We start from the raw sequence: 5,000 nt of genomic DNA on the forward strand, positions 1-5,000 counted from the left end.
TGTGACATCACACGAATTTTGATTGGTTATGTATTGTCAGACGCGCGTTTTGATTGGCTGGTAGGAACTATGAGCTTGTATCAAGAAAATCTGTTTCAATCAAGAATTAACAACCTGCATTTTCCTTCATTTATCGAATTATCTTTGAGGAATATTTTATACAAGCAATAGAGGACTTTTTTCCGTGTTTCCATAGCCTTAGCTAAACTGTCTCGAATTCTCCCAACACCCCCTCGTGTTTAGATGAGGCTATGGAAACACGGAAAACGTCCTCTATTGCTTAGTTATAGCCCGGTTTTCCTTAAAACAGTGTGAAGGGAATTATCGTTCTGTGGATTTCATTTGGTTAACTTAAAACCAATAAACGCGTATGCAGAGTTCAATAAGTATTAGAGAAGGTTATGCACAACGTTTAAGCCAAACGGCAAACGGAGTGAAATTAAGGTTTTCTCATGTTAACTTGTCAAGGAAAATGCTATTTCTGACAGTTGTAGCCTGCGAAATTGGCAGAAATAGATATTTTGCCGGCACGGACCAGAGGACTGGGTCCGGTTGTCTGGTGGGGATTATGGGTAATTTGTCGTACAAATAATGAACCGTTAGGGACTTGAATCAGTCTAGGTTCAGCTTTCTTCGCCTACTTTTTTGTTAAATTTTCCCCTTAGCCTCCATGGAGTAGTGGCAATTGCATAGGGTTTGGAGAATACGTTCCCTCATTCCCGAAGGGTTTTGGGTTTTCGTATCCGGCAGGTGCCCAGTGTACTTTTCCTTTAACAAGTTTTTAGGAGGTCAGTACCATCAAGTATGCTAACGTATTGTTATGCTAGAGCGGAGTTTGTATGCATATGGTATGCAAAATACACCGGCTTGTGGCGCTTGCTGTCCTACATGCCCATGTATCTACACAGTTGTGTTGTGATTGAGTTAGTCGTGTTGTGTCTGATTGGATAGTGGAGTCAAAATGCTATGATCCTCGCAGTTATGAATGCAATTTTAACAATTGCGTAAAAAAGCCTGAAAAATTCAGGACTTTAACGGGGTTTGAACCCGTAACCTCGCGACGCTCTGACCATCTGAGCTACGAAGCCACTGACGTTGGGAACTGGTCATTTGTTGGTTCTAATTTTTCCGTGAGAAATGAATCAATGAACGAAATGATATATGAAATGAATCATATACTGAACTGCGGATATGAAATAAAGTAAAGCTATGATCCTCGCTTTGTCTTTTTTGATCCTCTCTTTGTCTTTTTTGATCCTCGCCTTGTCTCCGTCCTTTGAGAAGTTGCGTTATACATGGAGCTAACAGGACAGAAATGAGCTAATATCAAGCAGGGTTTTTACATTTTTGGCAAAATTTTCACTCTTTTATGATAAGCAGGAGCCTGCCGTTTCCCGTTGGCCGTAAACGTCATGCTTAACCTTTTTCCATTGCTTCATTGATCAATTACCTGAATATAATATTGAAAAGACCCACCTGCAATTCCACTTGTTCATTTTTGAGACAAAGACAAAATAAATGTTACTGATATTACTGGTAAGTGATAAGTTCTGATCACCAGTGATAAAGAGTTTGCTACATATGATCCCCTACCTTTGTAACAGCTGTTCAAAGGACGAAAGTTAATTTTAAAGGCTCTCACAACTAAACAGTGAAAGTAGTTGTCAGCTTTTCCTTTGCTTAAACTACGAGTATTTTAAAGCAAATGTTACATTTGAATCACGCAAATACCTCTTCAGTGTGAGATCAGATCAATATCATTCCACGCACCAAAAAGAAATCAAAAAGCAAAACACAGCGCTCTTTATTCACGGAGGACGCGAAAACAGAAGACTTGACACTTAAGGAACTAAAACCCTTTCACTACAAAAAATCTCATGTGGGGTCATGTGCATGCTTACCGCAAGTATTATCAGAAAAGAAAGGAATTAAAAAGCCAAGAAAAATTATTTGCCTAAGAATCGTAGGATTTAAGCTAAGACGATTAAAAGGAGTTTCGTTTGAAAATTTGAAGCGATTATTCCTCGAATAACTGAATGTATGAGGATTCGGCCCAAAAACACATTGTTGAGCCGTGAAAGGAGCAAGGTGACAACTGGAGGACCTGTTCTTAAAATTTAAAAATGGCGCAAAACGTTCGTCTTGGTTACCTGCCTGGTGAACTTTATCAATCTCAAAGGCGTTTGTTTTTGTTTCCTTTTCTGTTGTTTTCTTTTTTGACAACAAGAATAATAATGCATATTCAAACGATATTATATAAAGAACAAAAAGTTAGGTTGAAGAGAAATTGTCTCGGGCTCGAACTTGACTCGTGATGCGCTATGATTATGCAAAGATAGCAGAGGGAGAGTATTGTTATTTATTGTTATTAACACTATTGAATGCGTCTTAACAGCACTACACTCTCTCTGTGTAGCAAACGTGCGCCTAACAATTTGACAATGCAAGTCCGTAAAAATTTCCTAATGTTCAACTTGGAATTTGCAACACTATTCCTTGGAGGTGATTGGAACTGCACTTGACCCGAAATGAACAAAAGTGGTGTTGCGAAATGGAAATCAACAATTTGTTTGATCTTAAGCTTAGGAAACTTTCTTTTTTCTCAAAGTTGTTTTGGTTAAAATTTAGAAGAAACTAGTTCCTCATAGCGAGCGTTTTCAAGTCAAACACACAATACTTCACATATTATTAACTCATTCACGGAAGTAATACTAACGCAACCAATAATTGAAAAGAGACAAAAATAGAATGACTTTTCACCATGGGTTCGTCCTGAATTGTTATGTTGGCAGTTATTGCTTACTGCCAAATTAAGCTATTAACAAGGCAGTTTGCAGATACAATCGAAGTGCCGTGGTAAAATATTTCGCAAAAGCTATCAAAAATGAGTCAAAAGGCGTAGAATATAACTACTCATGAAGCTGGCTGGGTTGTACGGGTGTTATTAGTTTATTTCACTGATTAAAAGACGGTCTGGCGAGGCAAGATTAAATTGTAGTCTCCTTGGTTGTATGACAGCCTTGTCAATCATTATTTCGCTATTTAAATATTTTGTGTGAACTCAAATGAATATTAAATTTTCGACGGACAAGCCCGAGGCTTCGAATGAGCACAGTTTTCTTGGTTCCAGTTAAAAGTCAGGTATGCCTAACCTTTTCCTTGGTGACAGTGAAAACACACCGTAGTCTTAAACTAAGGGGTTACAGCCAACTTGGGAACTACAGCAGCTTAGAGCATAGACTTCAGGCCCAATTGTAGAAAAGCCTTAGAAGCTGCATTTTACATCTCCCCTCCGACAGAGCTTTTAGTCTTCATAAAAGTTACCCCAACTGAGACTGTGTTCTGTTGTTTCTGTTGTATTCGAAACAAACTATCTGACAAACTTTACTAAGTTTGTATATAAAAAAAAAAACTTTATTTACAAACATGCAGAGAATAATAAAAATTCAAATGAAGTAACTATTGTTAAAACTAGTGTAACATTTCATATGCCACATGTCAAAGCACATTCTGTTGTTTCTGTTATATTCGAAACAAACTTTCTTTCTTTCTGTCACCTAGGCGTAACCCTTGCTAGCAATTTATCTTGGAAACCGCATATTTTTAATGTTTATGAGAGAGCTTGCAAGAGAGCGGATAAAGTTAAAGGGTTTAAAATTCAAACTTAGTAGAAACGCTCTCGAGAGGCTCTATAAATCTCTCGTTCGCCCTGTAATGGAGCATGCAGATGTGGTTTGGGATAGATGCACTGAAAACGAATGTGATATCCTCGAACATGTGCAACGCGAGGCTGCGAAAATTGCTACCGGGGCTATTAAAGGAACTGGTAAGCATCGCCTTGCGCTGGGAAGAAATGAGGTCGAGAAGGCTTGTTCATAAAGTGGTATACTTTATTACAAGATTGTGAACAACCTTTGTCCTAACTATCCGCTTAAAAATAAGCTCGGGTTTTGCACTATGGTTTTAACAGTAGTGTTAGCTCTTATTTGATTCTTTTTTTAAGTTTCCTGAAGGAAAACATGCACAGATTCGTAAAAACTGTTGTGTAATCGTTTGATTGGTTGGAAAAAAAAAACATGGCACAAACTTCCTCGGGAAAGCCCCAGAATACTTCCTTTTTTTCTAGAAATATCACACGATATGTGCAAACAAGTGCCGTTCTTTAAAAATTTCTCAAAAGAAGTCGAAAATGAGTGAGTAATACTAATAGCGGAGCTCCATACGCATAGGAACCCATGAGTTGCATTTCTTATGGTAATCTTGGCCAGCGGTATTACTCTTGCAGGTGGGCGCGTACGCATGACGACGACGAAGTAGCCCAATAATAAATATTAGCATAATTACATAGGTTATTATTGAAAATTCTCTGCGCTGATTGGTTGCCCTTGAGATGATTATTACGCCATAATCACCTTGTCGAGTGGTCCATAGGAGGATATGTCGTTGAGTTGTAGGCATGCATTGATGTACCAGTTTCTGTCTATGACAACTGTGGCTGATCCTTTGTATGCTGATTTAATGATGATGCCTTTACGTTTCCTGTTTGTTTTGAGGGCATCTCGTTCGCGTTCGGTCAAATTTTCACATACGATCGAGGACGTGATGTTGATAATGTCATTTTCTATAGACTTAACTTATTGTGAAGTGCTAGTTTTGTACCCCATATGAACCATGTGAGCTTTAGCCCTACTAATGGAAATGGGCCCACACAAGGACAGAGAAAAACTCTGAACTGGGTGGGAATTGAACCCACGACCTTCGAATAAGATCACCGCTGCTCTACCGACTGAGCTACAAGGTCAAACGGGAACAGGCTGTTTCATATAGAAAAGCAGGTCATTTTCTATAGACGAGTTCACGCTCTTGAGTGCATCATGGGTAATCAGGGCAAGATGGAGAGAAATTCAAAGGTTTGTGTGGAGTTCAAAACGATGAAAAGTATTCATGATATGCAATATTGTTCTTTTTTTATTTCCCAAAACAGAAGATATGTGCTCAAA

General features: G+C 38.5%; 1 protein-coding gene across 1 annotated transcript in view; it reads left to right on the top strand.

The window, feature by feature from the left end:
- Window positions 1–3,088: 3,088 nt before the first annotated feature.
- The window catches only part of LOC138046549 (uncharacterized), a 29,823-nt gene continuing 27,911 nt past the window's right edge, over window positions 3,089–5,000 (top strand). Inside the window, exon 1 of the mRNA XM_068893164.1 lies at window positions 3,089–3,141. The gene's annotated coding sequence lies outside the window, so the exon portion shown is untranslated. The remainder of the gene's footprint in view (window positions 3,142–5,000) is intronic.

This window comes from Montipora capricornis, chromosome 4, assembly GCF_036669925.1.
Source record: "Montipora capricornis isolate CH-2021 chromosome 4, ASM3666992v2, whole genome shotgun sequence".
NCBI lineage: Eukaryota > Metazoa > Cnidaria > Anthozoa > Scleractinia > Acroporidae > Montipora > Montipora capricornis.